The following is a 17,219-nucleotide window of genomic DNA, read 5'->3' on the forward strand; positions in this document are numbered from 1 at the left end:
GTTGTGTCACCAAGCTGGTGTCATTCCCATGACTCCCAATCCTATGGATTTTTCAGTCTGTTTCCTCGAGGAATATGCAAAGATCCAAAGTTGGAAGGCACCTGGTGTAGTGACATGAGACAACAGTGGGAAGAAGTTTTGAAAGTAGGCACATGAGGAATGATTTGGCCTGGCAGTCATCTTGCCTGGAGGTAGATAAGGCCTGAAGTGGCTCAGGTGGCATTTTGAAATTCATCAGCTGTGCTGTGGTCATCTTAGCTGCGGGCTAACGGGAGATCTGGGATGCCAGTGAGAGCTGTCCAGGCAATAGATCAGTTCTGAGGTAACTTAGAGAAGGCCCTAGAGACTGAGGCTTTTCCTGGTGGCTTTGTGATTTTTATATCTATATAAAAATAACGTAAAGTCCCAAGCCATCGTGAGACTTTTCCTTCTTTCTCTGCCTTACAAATCCTTGTACAGAATGAATCATTCAGTTCCCTATCAAATCATCACTTGGACATCAGTATGTGGCAATCTTGTCTAGGTGGTGAATTGATTTACTCTGACTTTAGCTTCTTTAAAAGTTACTAAGTAACTAAACACAATTTTTTCTGAGATTTTACACACATCATAAAATGGACCTTCTACAAAGGATTAATGAGGACAGAACGTAACATTACACATGGTAATGCTGCATTGCTATTGGGGCCTTACTATAAGCTATCATATATAAGTTGAAACTACACAACTTTCCAATCAAATATAATTCTCCAATATGGTCTACACTGGAGCAACTTTGCCATGTCTTGAACAGGAACTGAAAGCCACTGTAGATATTTAAACATCAGACACATCTCCTTTTCACAGAGCTGTGGATTTGTCCCATATAGAAGAGATGTCATTTCAATCCTGTGACTCTCATGCCAACATACTCAGTTGAGTCTGGGTCTTGAACGCACTCAAAGGAAAAATTGTTAGAATAAGTGTCAATATATGCCTCTTATGTACACACATTTCTATTTTGTATGTAGCATTTGGAGAAGGCCTTCTAAATCCCTGTGAAAAATAATCAAAATGATAGAGGTTGGAATTTTTGTTAGCTCAACTTAATTAACTTTTTTTTTAAAGTAAGTCTCAGTTTTGTTCAGTAAGTCCCATGGCTGATTCTCTGTAGCCTAGTACAGGAATATTCTCACATGCACTGTATAGTCTAGGGATATTGGAGAAGATATGAGTCTTTTGACTAAAAAAACAATTTTGTTAAGACAACAGCTCTGGTCATTGCCTAGAATTAGGATGAAAGTGCTTTTTGCTCTGTTTTATTTTCTCATTTTTTCTGAGTGGCAGAGAGGCCCTGTGTCAAAATCTGTCACTGATTCTTATGTATTTAAGACTATTTGTTAATGTGTAGACTGTGGCCTAAATGCAGGATGGCAGATGGAATAGGGACTCTGATACTGCTAATAATTCAGTAGTGTAATACCGATTTAATATACAATATAACCTGGGAAGGGAGGTGCAGAGGGACTGTATCTTCTGCTTATAGGGGATAGGCTCCTATATCTAATGTCTAAACTGACATAGTAGCTTTAAGTTTGTTTTTTTATTTCTGTTGGTATGAAAAATTTCTTGTAAGAAATGAAATATCCTTCTGGAAAGAAAGGATTAGATTTGCAAAAGGAATTGGGTGTTGTAATGCTGAGCATCTCAATGCCTAACCTAGGCGCTTAGAAGATCACAGAAACAGCACTGTAATTCACAAAGCCTGAGTTAAGTGCCTGGGCTCCCTTGTACAATGAATGGGGGGAGAGAGGTGCCAGTGATATAACCCAGGGCACAATCTGAACTGTTGAACAGCTGTGTTCCCTCAATTCTTCAACTTGGGGTGCCTTTTACACTGCTTCACTGCGAGAGCAACCGTGTGTTTGGTCTGCTTCCGCACAGCCTCCAGCATGTAAATCACCCCAGCTATACTGTATGAGTGCTATAGCTGACCACCCATGCACCCATGAATTATATTACAGAGCAACACCGGCAAATTCCCAGTCCCAGAGTAATGTGCGTCTTGTATTGTCCAGGAAGGTACAGGGCAGTACAAGCTCATAGAAAGTCCGCCATTTCATTTACTGGAAATTATGTGCTCAGATCTTGTTGTCCCAGACAAAGTTCCCAAACACATTAGATTAGATAAAACAGTAGAACAAGTTTATTAACTACAGAAAGATTTGACGTGACTACAAGTAATGAGGCATAAAAGTCATAATTGGTTACAAAGAAATAAAAGGTAGAATGTAAACTAATATCTAACGTAACAAGCTAAGTGAACTTAAACAAAATGTCTGTCTCACCACATGATTTGCAGTCTTAGTAGTTGGATGCCTTTCAGCCAGGACCTCTCCCCCAGTCCAATACTTCTTCCTTGTCCTGCAGGCATTGTGGATGTTGCGGGCAGAGAGAAAGGAAGGAGGGATGATTTGTATCCTCTGTTCTTGCTTCTTATGGTTATTTTCCTCTTTGAAAATCATCTCCAGCTGAGGTTCAGGAGACAGAAAGTCTATTTGCACGAGAATCTCCAGCTGTTCCTTTGCCAAGATGTAAATTTCTTGCTCACACCCTTCTTCCTGCCAAAAAATGGCCACTTAATTAGATGATAGTCCTGGCTGAGATGTTGGCTTGCCTTTTCTCTCGGGGGGACTGGTTTGAAGCTTTTCCCCAAGACTTGGAACATGCCTTATACAGTAGAATTTTATAACTTTACATAGGATGTTGCCACACATTTTACCAGGATAATCATCAGCAAATTATATGTTTTAAATGATATTTCAGAAGGTACACTTTGTACGAAATTTATCATGGTCTTGTAAAAGTGGTGAACGTGGGGATAGGGAGTGTGTCACTGCCTTAAACTGCAATTCATAAAAACCAGCATGCAAGGTGGGGAGCTACCAAACTAGCCAACCCTCTCTTGGAAATAGGTCTCTAAGTCCAGGCTGCAGGGATCTCTGAAAGTGGTTCACAGCTGGGAATCCCTCTCTTGAAGTCAGGCAGCTTAAGTGCTTCAGGCATTTCTTATGCAAATGAATAGGAGTCCTGCCTCCCTCTACTCAAAATGACTGGGGGAGGAGGTGCCACCTGACTTAGTTTTTTATCCCAATGGTTGGAGCATTCACATAGGATATTGGAGATCTGGGTTCAATTCTCCCCATCTCCCCCTTTTTTTTCTGCCAGAGGGGAAGAAAAGAGTTGAACAGAGAGGTCTCCTGTGTCTCAGGAGAGTGCTTAAACCCTGGCCAATGAGAGACTCTGATTTGGGGCTTCCTCAGTGTCTCCCACTTGAAACTAAGGTGACCCAGATGTCCCGATTTGTTGGGTCTTTTTCTTAATAGGCTCCTATTACCCCTCACCCTTCCAACCACTGTCCCAATTTTTCACACTTGCTGTCTGGTCACCCTACTTGAAACTGTTCCACTGTGTATAAATACTTCAGTTCACCTGCTCCTGTGACTGTACCTTGGATCTCCTACCTCCCAGATGAGTGCCCGAACACCCAGGCTACACAGTCATTCCCTTTCTCTCCCTGGCCCACTGACTCTAAGTATTTATACATAGTGGAGAAGCTTCAAGAGGACAGACTGAGAGAACCCCACATGCGATTACATAGCTCAGTGGTTAGAGCAGTCTTGAGAGAAGTGAGTGCCCTGTTCAAATCCTTTCTCCCCTGCAGGCACAAGGGGAATTGAAGCTGAGTCTCCCACATTCCAGGTGAATTCTCTAACCACTAAGCTAAAACTTATAAGGTAAGTGGCCTCCTCATCTATCCAGATTTTGAATGGAACCTAATCTGGTAGATTGCCTCTGAGCATAGCAACTAGATCAAGCCCTGCACACAAGATAGGCATTCGCCTGCCTATTTTCTCCCAGCTTGTGAATCACTCGGGGACATAGACAGGAGTAAGCATCCTAATGGTTAGAGTGAGGCAGCAATGCATATGCCCAACAGAAGAAACTTTGCTATGGAACTCTTACTCTGAAAAATTAGGTGCTGAGTGAGTTTAGGACCCTACAGGGTTGGGTGGGAGCTTTGCAAATCAGTGGAGTCTAGAGTTAGGACTTAGGTGCCTCAGCCCAAACTTAGGTACCTAAGTACCTTTGTGAATCCACCCTAAATGACTGGGGGGGGGGGCTTGTTTATTTTTATAAGGATAATGGACTTCTACCTTTAGCAGGGGAAATTCCTCATAAATTATGCATTCCAAATAATTCCAGTATAAGACATTTTTGTAACTCCTATGTGCAGTGTAAAATAGTGTATGGCGTTTAAACTGAATTTTGTCTCTATCCAGAGAAATAATTAGAAATAGCATGGAGTCTAGTGAGACAATATCTGAAGAAAGTAGACAGGTGTCCATGCTTCAGAAAGTTAAAAATTATACTTATGGTACTTTGATCAGCCACCAGGTGGCAGCGTATGTATGGAAAAAATACAATATGCTACAGCAGGGGTAGGCAACCTTTCAGAAGTGGTGTGCTGAGTCTTCATTTATTCACTTTAATTTAAGGTTTTGCATGCCAGTAATACATTTTAATGTTTTTGGAAGGTCTCTTTCTATAAGGTCTATAACATATAACTAAACTATTGTATGTAAAGTAATTAAGGTTTTTTAAATGTTTAAGAAGCTTCATTTAAAGTTAAATTAAAATGCAGAGCCCCCCGGAATGATGGCCAGGACCTGGACAGTGTGAATGCCACTGAAAATCAGCTCACGTGCCGCAGGTTGCCTACACCTGTGCTACAGTCTATTTTCCCTGCAAACTTACTATCAACAGGACAACCTTAGTTTTTTTGATGGATTGTTTATGAAAATCCTTTGACTTTACTGTGTCGCTTGTATTTCCTGGTATCTTTGTCTTGTGCAATTAAAAAAAATTCTTAAACTTACAAGGCTTGGTGAATCTGAAACAAAAAATAGTATTAGGAAGCTGGATAGGGCATAATGTACTCATACAAATACTTGGGTGACTGCTTTTTGTTGGAGAAGAAACTGTGGAATAACTGGCATACTTTGCATATGAACTGAGGGTGTAGACAGGGAGCAATAGCTGCTGGCTCTAAAAATGCCTTCTCAGTTGACATCTTGTACACTCTGGGATATTTGCCGCTCAAAAATTCCAAACTGCTCCCCAAATAGTTAGGTGCCAATTTATGGAAAAACTTGTGGTTTAACTTTGTCATTGTGCAGCTGGTGATCCTGCAATACAGGAAAGGACTGGAGGGGGGAGAGTCCAACCAGAATATAGGCTGTCACAACCTATATTGACAAAACAAGAGGCAACATTTGAAAAAAGTGGTCTCCAATGTTAACATATGCATGTGAATAGCTGTACTGTATAATATTTTATTTGATGCTAAAAATTACTTAACTTTTTAAGAAAAGCCAACATTTGTAGAAATTAAAAGGACTAGTTAGACATCCATAGGAACTGTAACTGTAAAGAACAGTTGAAGGATGTGATGTGGATGTTTCTCTTGTGCCCTAATGCACGGCCAACAAATCAGAACTGTGTCCCAGCTGTAGATGACAATGTGATTGGAAAGGATTTAATGATACATTAACTATGGATTTAGTCTAATATGTACATTTGCATATTGCTTCGGTTCTGGCAATTAAATACAGTGATAATTAAGCAGGTATCAGTACCTAAAGACTGTAAAAATGTAAACATACCAAAGGAGAATAGGTGGCAAAATGACTGAAGTGCTCTCACCAGATGAAATACTAATCATTATAGAAGGTATCTAAATGGATCTGTCTTTTAAAAGGTTGGCAAAGTCTCTCCCTCTTGGAATGAATGTGTTCATCATTATGGGCCTTATTGGGAAGATTGTGTATGCAGCTATCTATTAAAGGGCCACAACGTCTTTTGTGTGGGACAGGCTTTCCTCTATAGGAGATAAGCTGGTTGTGTGTAATTGGAGGGAGAGGGGACAAAGAACCATCTACTCCATACTGAGGAGCTGTAGAACTGCTTGGTGGCGGAAACAGGGTAGCTTCTATAAGTTTTCTATAAGTCCTGGGTAGGGGCCAGGTCTAGACAGCTGAGTAAATCTGAATCTGGTGCATGAGAAGAGCAGCTGGAAGCAGGGGTATTGCAACAGTGTGCTACATTTTGTTATTTACCTTTGTTTTGCTGTCTGAATTGAGTGCAGTGCAAAACATAGTCAATGAAAGGACTTAAGCTGACTTCCGTGGGCTTTAGGTCAGTGTGAGGAGTGCATTCTGGGATAGCTGGGACAGGTATATAAGGCCGTAGTAGAACAGGAGGTTTTGTTTCAAGTAGGAGACAGATCTGGGAATGGTCTGAGGTATGTATGGAAGAATAAAATTTAAGGGTTGCTTTAAATTGCAACAGTATCTTCTATTTTCTCATTTTGACTAAGCTTATTCTTATTTTTGTTATTAAATCTGGCGGCAGTTCGATTGCTGTCTTGTATGCTTCCATAAATGGTTTAATGCAGATGCTTGTGAGCCTCACCCTGCCGAATGTGGAACTGTCTCTTCAGTTGTGATGCCCTGGAGGTTCATGGAGCCTCTGCAGGTTGGGTGAAATGTCATTCCTCTGTCACATAGAAAAATATATTTATAATTTAAGTTTAGTCTTTCAATATAACAAACGCTCCACTAAGGAACAATAGCAAATTCTTCTTAAATCTCTATCCCCATAAATATCCCCTATCCTACATAAATAATTCAGAACTCAGCTGTTTCCTTATTAAAATCTAGCTGACTCGGTTCTAGACAGTGCTGGGTTTTCTCATGTACCTAGGGATAGCTATAACAGGATTAATGTAAACTTGAGGATTAGCCATTGCTGCCATTGGAAAGGCTGCAAGAGGAAGCCAGCAGTGCAAAAAAGCCATAATCATTAGTAGAACTATTTGTGACATCTGGGCTTCAGCTTTAGCTGTTGAACATCCTTTAGCTACTCCTAGCTTAGCAACCTAGTTCAAAAATAGCATACAGGATATCTGTTAAAAACCAATGCATCAGGTCAATTGCATTTCACTTTTGGTGAGCAAAATAGTAATGAGACAACTGGATCATTCTGATGAGTTTATTAAAAACTCATGAATAAGCTGGTACAGTCTCCGGAAAAGTCATTATTTTAATCAAATTAGTTAATGTAGCTGAGACACAACTGTTGCATTTGACTTATGTTTTTTGAAGGGCATATTTCTGATTATAATCAACTTTGTTATGTAAGAATTTGAAATCATCATGCTATTTGCATGATAATCTGTAACATTCATAATTGTGCAGGGGGGAAAAATGTAACTTGTATGTGCAGTTATAACCGTATGCATAGATGGCATATCTGTCCATGCAAACTGTACATGCACACTTTTGCACAAGAAATTGCATGCATGTATTTATGGGGTAGGGGAGGGAGAGATCTGCTTTTAGGTGAGTGGATATAGCTACCAGTTATAAGCACTTCACAAACAAGTAAATGCAATGGATGACTCCCAGGGAAGTCACTTAACTTTTCTGGTGGGATTTGCAAAAGCTTTCGCCAGGGCCGGCTCTAGGTTTTTTGCTACCCCAAGCCAAAAAAAAAAAGATGTCTGGAATGCCGCCCCTGAAATTGTGTGGCCCAGGCACGTGGCTGGTTTGCTAGTGCCTAGAGCCGGCCCTGGCTTTCGCCTAGCTGTGTTCTTGTTGAAATTCATGGGTGCTTTACCATTTATTTCAGTGGGAAATTGGTGTATTTCCACACCAGTTGCTTTTGGTAATGCCACTCTCTGTTATCCCCAAATTTTTGCATGGAGACTTGCTTTTCTTAGTTTGCTATGTAACTATAAAGTATTGAAATCAATTAATGGCAGTAGTAGGAATGAGAACTAAAGGCTAGAGCCTCAAAAGGATGTAGGTGTCTAACTGCCACTTTAGGTGCATAATTCATCCTGGATGAATAACCTCACCACCAGGCTATTGAGCAAATCTCAGGTTATTCACTGAAGAAGCACTATGATGAGGCGAGAATAGCAAATAGTCATTATGAGTGACTGAGGTGCCACTATGAATGACACTCTATCCTAGTGGTTAGGGTACTCACTTATGAACTTGAGTCTTCCACATCATGTCCCTGCTCCAATGACTATTTAATTTACAAAAGATGGAATAGCTTCATCAGCAGAAATTGAGAGAGATCTACACCAGACTATCTCATAGCCCAGTAGTTTCAGCATGCTTCTGAGAAATGGGAGGCCTGTATTTAAATTCATTCTCTACGTCTCACATGAATACCCTAACCACTGAGATAAAAGTTAGAGGGAAGGCTACATCTCCTCCACCCTTTGACACTTTGTGAATCTAGGCCTTTAAAAGGAATAAAAAATCCACTTGGGGCCAAATGAAAACACTTTCTATTATTTTATTTTATTTTATTTATTTTATTTTTTAATTATTTTTATTGTAATTTTTGAGTTGTTTGATACAAAATGATTAGTTCACAGGCATTTTTGTGAAAGGCAAGAGACTAAACAAAACCATCAGTTATCCACCCTGCTCTCACTGTGAGCAGCAGCATGAGAGTAAAAGCAAATAGCAATGCTGTTAATTTCCTCCTCGAATTCAGGTGGGTCGGAAGGGGCAGAATGCAACAGGAATAACAGAAGCCTTGTCTCTGCACCATAGGGTAGGTTTGCTACATGTTGTGTGTGCTGCTGTTCCAGGTACAGACCTGGCATCATTAACACTATCCCTGGAGCACTGGGGTTACTGGGAGGGTGATTCTGACTATCTTCGTCTGTTACAGGTGCAGCCCCAAAACACCCTGCCTACTTCTTTCTCAGGGCAGATTATTATCTCATGATTTAACTCCAGGTTTGTATGCTTCAGTGCAAACAGTTCAGGCCCCAAAAGTTTGGGGGATGTAAAATCTTGCCAGAAGGTGATTTGGTGTAATATTTTTGGGAAAAAAAATATTCACCAGTTTTTCCCAGCTGTAATTAAGTCTCTAGGTGCTCAGATACCAAGGTGGTGAGCATGCTATAGAAATACTTGCATAAAGATAGATCCATTATACTAAATCAAAACTTGTAAATTAAAAATACAGGACCAAATACTCAACTGGCATAAATCAGCATAACTCCACTGAACTTAATGAAACAATACTAGTTTAGAGCTGCTGAGAATCTAGCTTTTTTTCCTCTTTTGAGATACTAAACTGTTTTTAAGCTAACTCTTATGAATCCAGTATGTTAAGAGAAATGGAATGTTGTTACACAGCACAGAGTCCACACTGTATATCCACGGGAAATCAAGATACTTTTCCTTCTGCTTTGGAATTCCAATTAAAAGATCATGTAGGAAACATTAACTGGGTCACTGTTGTATCAGTCTGCAACCTAGGAGGACTTAATGCTTTCTAATTTTAAAGTGGCGGTGTAGTTCAAACATCTGGGACACCACCGGTCCTGCTAGAGCCACCTTTGTGGTGAAAGCAAATGTTCCCTTGGGCTTCGACACTGCTGTTACATGATCCACAGCTATCACTGCAATGCACAAAGTTGTAATATCTGTAACAGTATTTCTGTCACAGAATCACATTTTCATAGTTTAAAAAACCCCAAATAATAAAAATCCTCAAACAAGTTAATGAAATAAAAATTTCAACTTCTAAACCAGAACATATAACCATCTACTATATTGTTTTGTACAGTATCTTCTTAAATACAGTAAGCAACCTGCAAATAGTTACCTTTCTCCATTCTAGCTTTCTGCGAACATCCTACCCTCATGCAGGGTTTGGGTGTCTGCCAAACTGTTTCTGAGAAGAAACTTTCTCAAAGATGATATGTATATAGTGATGCAGGCTCCAATAAAGAATACTTTTCTTACTCAGTAGAAGGAATGTTTTAATTTCTTATTGTCCTGAGAGCATTAATTCTCTTCTACACACAGAAAGAGATTTTTTTTGCTAACTAGTACATCTCATCTAACATACTGGAAGTGAAATTCAGCCTTGTGCAAAGAACAAGGCCTATACATCACGTTAATCCTGTCTGAACTGTCAAAATAAAGTAAGTGATGCACAGACCTTTTTCTGGCTCTCTGTATAGAGCTGAATTTAATCCTAAAACTACATAAGGACTTGGTTTCAATCCCAGCTCTACCCCCAAGTCTCTGTGGCCTTGGGGCAAGTCACTTAATTCTGTCTTTATTCCCCGATCTGTAAAATGGGCATAGTAATTGAATAATGCTTACCTATTTGCCTCACAGAAGTTCTGGGAGAAAACATTAATTAGCTTTTTATAAATATTAACTATACTCCTCTTCTGGAGGTCTCTAATTCTTATATAAAGTGGAGAATCATGGGAAAGCAATCTCCAAATCCTACAGAACTCTGGTATCAGTCTGTAGCATCAAGAGTCCAAGGCTTTGCGCTGGTAGCATGGGTTGTATTGCCGTTGGCTTCCATTGTGCTCTGTTTTCATTTGGGGGTGGGGTGGAACCACACAGCAGGGACACTGAGGTATTTCAAAATGAGTTTTCCATAGCACAGAATATGTTGATCATAAGTTGGCAAGAGCAAACGGGACAAATGCCCAGTTTTGCCAAAAATCGGTGGAATGTCCAGGACAGCACTTAAAAAGGGGACTGTCCCAGCCAAAACAGGACATATGATCACCCTAAGAAGGTGCAATTTTGGGGTTCCTTGCCTAAAGCTTTATTCCTGTAACACTCAAAGGAAAAGATCTTCCTTTTTGCTGAGCTCTAGGAAATAATAAATCTGTCAGATTTTCAAAAGTGCCCAATTTCAGAGGTTAGGTAGAATCCAAGTTTGTACATGTAAATCCAATCATTAGATTAGGGGATATAAATGTAGGCTCTCTATGTATTAATGAAAGCATACGGTTCAAGGATACCAATCTATTGGATCTTTTCTGAAAATCTGTCTTAAGGTCAGACTCAGTACCCACTTCTTACAACTGATTATCCACAAAAACTGAAGGTATTTTTTCCCCCGGGTGAAATTCTTAAGTACTTCAATTCCCTTCTCTCAAATAAGTTAATGCTGAACGCATTGAGTAAACTGCTTTGTTTCAATAGATTTTGACTTATGTTTTGAGAGACTCACATTCAGTTCTGCATTCAGTAAGATGATTAATTCCATTTTATTCTCCAGTGAGGATATAGACTTCGGTACAACCAGCATTGTTGTAGATTACTGGATTCCATGAATATAATACTTCTCAAGGACCTCAAATCCTCTTGTCTTGAAGATGTAGTAAAAGTTGAGAGGTTTTTGAAGGCTTATGTTTTGCTTAAGTCACTTATCTTAGTCAGACCATGTAGATTCCAAGATCAGACATTTAAAGGGAATTAACGTGCAGATAGGCACCTTGGCACTTTTGAAGCTTGCACTAATGTCATTGAAATCAAAGGGAGTTGCTGCTGCTGTTGAAGTCCAATCCTGCTTCCTGTAAGGGTACATCTACACTATGGGATTATTCCGATTTTACATAAACCGGTTTTATAAAACAGATTGTATAAAGTCGAGTGCACATGGCCACACTAAGCACATTAATTCGGCGGTGTGCGTCCATGGTCCGAGGCTAGCATCGATTTCTGGAGCGTTGCACTGTGGGTAGCTATTCTGTATCTATCCCATAGTTCTCGCAGTCTCCCCCGCCCCTTAGAATTCTGGGTTGAGAGCCCAGTGGCTGATGGGGCAAAAATCATTGTCGGGGGTGGTTCTGGATAATTGTCGTCAGTCATTCCTTCCTCCGGGAAAGCAACGGCAGACAAATCAATTTCGTGACCTTTTTCCCTGGATGGCCCTGGCAGACGCCATAGCACAGAACCATGGAGCCCGTTCAGCTTTTTTTTTTTTTTACGTCACCGTATGTTACTGATGCTGCAAGACAGAGGCGATACTCCAGCACTATACAGAGCATTCATTTATCTTTGCATGATAGCAGAGACGGTTACAGTCATTCTGTACCGTCTGCTGCCGGCTAATTGGCAATGAATGATGTTATCTGTTCCCTCTGTATCTGTCTGCTGCTATCATGTGCCCTGGCTGATATCGGCTGGGGCCAAAAAGCAAAACTGGGAATGACTCCCCGAGTCAATCCCTCCTTTATGGTTTCTAAAAATAGAGTCAGTCCTGCCTAGAATATGGGGCAAGTGTACTAGAGAACCAGTGTATCAGAGAGCACAGGTGCTCTGTGTCAGATCCGCAGAAATGATGACTCAGGCATTCACGGGGTGCCTGCAACAACTCCACCCATTGCTTCCCTCCTCCCCCAACCTTCCTGGGCTACCGTGCAGTGTTCCCCCATTTGTCATGAGTTATAAAGAATGCAGAGAATAAAAACAAGACTTGTTAGTGAGATAAAATGAGGGGAGCAGCCTCTGGGGCTATGACAGTCCAGCAGAACATTAAGCGGTCGGGAGAGGAGCCCAGCATGCCGCTGCTATGATAGTCCAGCAGTTACAGAATCTTTTCTTTACACAGGAAAGGAATGGCTATGAGCTCAGCCCCAGTTGCTATGATGAAGACGTACCAGCCGTTCTGTAACCATCTACTGGGATGACCGGGAGTCATTTACCCAGTGCCCTGGCCAGCCTCACCTGAGGCCACCAGGAGCACTCACGGCTGATGGACGATGATATCAGTCATATTGCACCGTCTGCCACCAAGGGGGGGAGAGGACCAGATACTGCTCTTCACTGCTGCATGCATCGCGTTCTACCAGCGCATTCAGTAGACATAGGGTGACATTGAAAGAAGTCAAAAACTATTTCTTTCCTTTTCTTCATCGGGTGTGAATAATGACGAGCTATTCCCTGAACACACTGGACAATGTGTTGACCCTACAGGCATTGGGAGCTCAGCCAAGAATGCAAATTACTTTCGGAGACTTGCTGTGGATTGTGATAGCTGATCCTCAGTACCCCTCCCTCCCTCCATGAGCATCCATTTGAGTCTCTGGCTTCCTGTTACGCTTGTCACGCAGCACTGTGTAGCCTTGAGATTTTTTTTTCAAACACTTTGGCATTTCGCTTCTGTACCGGAGCTTTGATGAACAATTTGTCTCCCATACAGCATCAGATCAGTATTCTCCTGTACGTCCATGCTGGAGCTCTTTTTGAATTGGACTGCATCGCCACCCGTCGTCAGAGCTCCACGCTGGTCAAACAGGAAATAAAATCAAAATTTCGCGGGCTTTTCCTGTTTACCTGCCACTGCATCCGAGTTCAGATTGCTGTCCAGAGCGGTCAAGTGGAGCACTGTGGGATACCACCCGGAGGCAATACCATCGAATGCGGCCACACTAACCCTAATCCGATATGTAATACCGATTTTAGCGCTACTACCTGCTCATGTGGGAGGAGTACAGAAACTGATTTAAAAGAGCCTTTTATATCGATATAAAGGGCCTCGTAGTGTGGACGGGTACAGCGTTAAATCGGTTTAATGCTGCTAAAGTCGGTTTAAACACGTAGTGTAGACCAGGCCTCAGACAAAACAACACTAACTCCCACGAAAGTGGGAGGAAAAAGGACAGCAAAGAGAGAAAATGTAGCTTTTGTCTCCAGTGTTGATTCTCACTTGCAACCTCACTGATTTAAAAAAAAACAAAAAACCACAGGCCCAGCACACAGTCTCATCAGCCACTCTGAGACTTGGCAAACTCATACTAGCATTGGGCTATTTAGGAGATCGTTTTTAGCTGTCTCTCTCATCAAATGGGAAGCAGAGTGAAGAGGACCCACAGGGGTGGTGTTTTGGATTTAGTTGACTTGGTAGAAGTGAGGATGTCATCTGTCTCCCTCTTTCTGGCCTTGTCAAGACACTTCCCTCCATGGATCAGATAACAGGTCTGGGGATGAAGGAGATGGTTGGGGTTTGCTCCAGTTTCCAATTTTTTTTTCTAATAACTTCTTCCCATTGGGACCCCAAAAGGGGAGTAATGGGCAGAATAGTCCCTCTCCTTGTTATTTTGTCAACCACTCATGACTAATAGGACAGATACATTTTGGTTCACTGATTTTTTTTGTCTCTCACTGTTCTTGTTTACCACAGATGATCTTAACACTGTCTTTAAATTAATTGGATAGATAGGTCTTTTAGTTTGGAATACTTCAGTCTTTGTCTCCCTTTTTATATCTTTCCCCATCAGCATTTGTTGTTATAAGTTACTGTGACATCTTATGAATTTACACTCACTCCTTACTATTGAGCTTACAATTAAGTCAAATTGGTAGGCCCAATTATTAATGGCTGTGTTAGAAAAGTAGAGTGTTTGGTTTAGTGTGTGACTATTTCTTGTTAACCTGAATATAGTATGGAAAATATAGACTGTACATTTGCCAAGGTTCTAAGGTTAAATATGTTCTTGGATAAATTTCCTTACCACTCAGGAAAATTATCAGGAGAGAACAGATGAAACGTGAATTTGAAGAAGAAAAAAGCAGCAGAAGTTGCTATGTTTCTCATAAATACAATATTATAGAACCTTTTCTCTTAACAGGATTATTCTTGCATCACGCATAAGACAGCTAACATTGTTCAAAGCTATATGAACAACTACATGCTGGTTTGCTGCTTTCACTTTAAGACGCAACACGGTGTGGAGGGCCAGATCCAACTCCTATTGAAATCCATGTGTGTCTTTCCGCTGACTTCAATAGGTGTTGGATCAGGCCCAAAGAGAGCAATTAAGCTACAGAACATGAGTATCTTAGAGAAATCCATCTTTGATTCAGACCATATGTTGCAATAATAAAAATCAGATACAGGTGTCTAAAGTTTGCTGCTACAATCCATAGGTTTTTAAAATTTTAACAAGGTTGCCTTACTGGGCATCTGGCCTCCCTCTTCTTAAATGTAAAACATGAAATATGACAATGACACTCTCCTATTTGAAGAGCAATGCTGTCAACTATGTGGTCACACAGACTTCCAAAATACACTTCACAAGGACTGTCTATAGCATCTTGCTCTGGAATGTTTAATGTGATTTATGAGCTAATAGGTAAGTATTGCATTCGGGGTCAGCCTTACTACTTACAGTTTCCAAACTGCCAAAGATGACAGAGCCTAGGTCAGTTCTCTACTGCAGTCAGTGAAGAAAAGAGTGAATTTAGTGGAGAGTTTCATCCCATTTTTAAAAGGGAAGTGTGAAACTGGCAAACAGTTACCCTACTTGGTGCTAGTTATTTAAGTGGGGTGGAGGAGAGATGACTTGACCTGGTGTACTGCTAAATCTAGGCAGGAGCACATGGCCTGAAGCATTCCTGGATCATTCCCATTTGATAGGCTAAGAGACTAAAACTTGCCTACTGGAGTTACACTAAGTGTCAATGGCAGAGTCAGAAATGGACCCAGTTTCCAGTTTCATTACTCTAACTGTTAAACATGCTAATGTAGATTTATTTTGATAAAAATATAAAATTTATAAATAGTTTGTATTCTAAAATGTGAACATACATAAAGTTACTGTGATATGGAAAAGTTAACCCACATAAATGCAAAACTGAATTTAGGACCAAATGCCAGATATAAGCAATAGCTCTGCTTTTCATGATATGCAACAAATTCACTTGGATATGTAGTACTTGCCCTCTGCCGCCAAAATGCCACTGCAAAGCCTTCAATGAAAAAGCAGCTCTACCCAGGTTAAAATACTCAACTTCATTTGTTTCTACAGTCAAATCTACTTCAAGATCAACTATGGCTGAATTTACTAGGGAATAGTTGTTGACTGTCAACTATAAACAACTTAGCTAACAATAACTGTTGTATACAGGATCATTGATATGGTGCAACATATTGCTATAACTGCCAACATGGTGTAGCCAATGCTGGGCATCAAGACTACTCCAGCATGTGTGTCCTCCCAAGTAATACTCTGCAGAAATGCTTACGTGCCAATGATTTGTTTGTCAGAAGCATGAGCTAAAGAGAGACCAGGAAGATCTGTTTCTCTTGAATCTTTCACTTAATGCTATATTTCTGCCTATCTTTTGCTAATGTTTTTCCTCTTGATGGCTTTGAATCACCTCTTCTCACTTAATATTTCCACAGGAACAAGAAGTGATATTACAGAGATTATACAACATTTAAAGTAAATCCTTTAGATCTGGATTTCTTTGATCATAATGCCCCTTTCTCATTAATTTTCTAATTAAGCTAACATTGTACTCCTCAGTTGCTATCAGTTGGATATGTTCATGCAACTGAAGCTACTTCTTTTAAAATAAAAATAAAATATCTGCCTTGCACAGAAAGTTGTACTTTTCCTATAGCTGCACAGCATATAATTCATATTATGAGTAACCTGGGTAACTAAACGCTTTTGGCAAAATCAGTTTCCTTAATAAGACTAATCAATTATATTTTCCTTTCTGCCACATAGTCAGAGATGGAGAGCATATCTTACCACCTGGATTCCTCATGTCATCTGAAAAGCCAGAATGGAAAGGGACAGGATGGGATTACAAACCTCTGTTTCCTCCCATAAACCCTTCTTGTCTCTGCAGATGGTACCTGGGACAATGTAACTCTCTAAATAAGCTCAATCATTACTACTGTCAGAACAGAAATTTAACATCAATGTAGTTTTGTCTTAGACAGCGACTTGGTAATAATGAGATTGTCAGCCTCCAGAGTTAGTGTCTAACTGATTCCGTATCAAATGTGCTTCCATTTGTAAATGTGTATTTAAAAAAAAAATCTTGCTGGCCCTAGTAACACTCTCTGTGCTCTACAGCCAAGCTGGGTTCTTCCTCTGACAACGTACAATCACTAGAGCTGGGAAAACTTGTTTCAGTGAAACATGCAGATTCAGTGATACCAAAACATTTTGCAAAATGTTCATGTAAGTTTTGCCAAATTACATTTTTTTAAACCTAAACAAATAAAATTGAAACCTTTTGTTTCAACGCTCTTCAAACAATGTTTTGAGTTTTGATGGGAGAGAGTTCAAAAATTCTTCTGTTACTTTGAAACAATCAAACATTTAAAAAATGCTTGAAATCTAACCAAAATATTTTGTTTTGGGGTCAAACAAAATGTTTTTTGTTAATTCAAAACATTTTTTAAAAATAAATATTTGGTTTAGCTGAAAATTTTGTTTGCTTGGAACAATTTTTTTTCTTTTTTAATCATTGGAACAGCAAGACAACAAATCAGTTTGTCTGCACAACTCTAATCATCACTAGGAA

General features: G+C 40.2%; 1 pseudogene; it reads right to left on the reverse strand.

Moving 5' to 3' along the window:
• Window positions 1-6,772: 6,772 nt before the first annotated feature.
• LOC116833090 (parapinopsin-like) lies at window positions 6,773-15,865 on the reverse strand (annotated as a pseudogene).
• Window positions 15,866-17,219: the final 1,354 nt, after the last annotated feature.

The sequence above is a fragment of the Chelonoidis abingdonii genome, chromosome 17, assembly GCF_003597395.2.
Source record: "Chelonoidis abingdonii isolate Lonesome George chromosome 17, CheloAbing_2.0, whole genome shotgun sequence".
Classification (NCBI taxonomy): domain Eukaryota; kingdom Metazoa; phylum Chordata; order Testudines; family Testudinidae; genus Chelonoidis; species Chelonoidis abingdonii.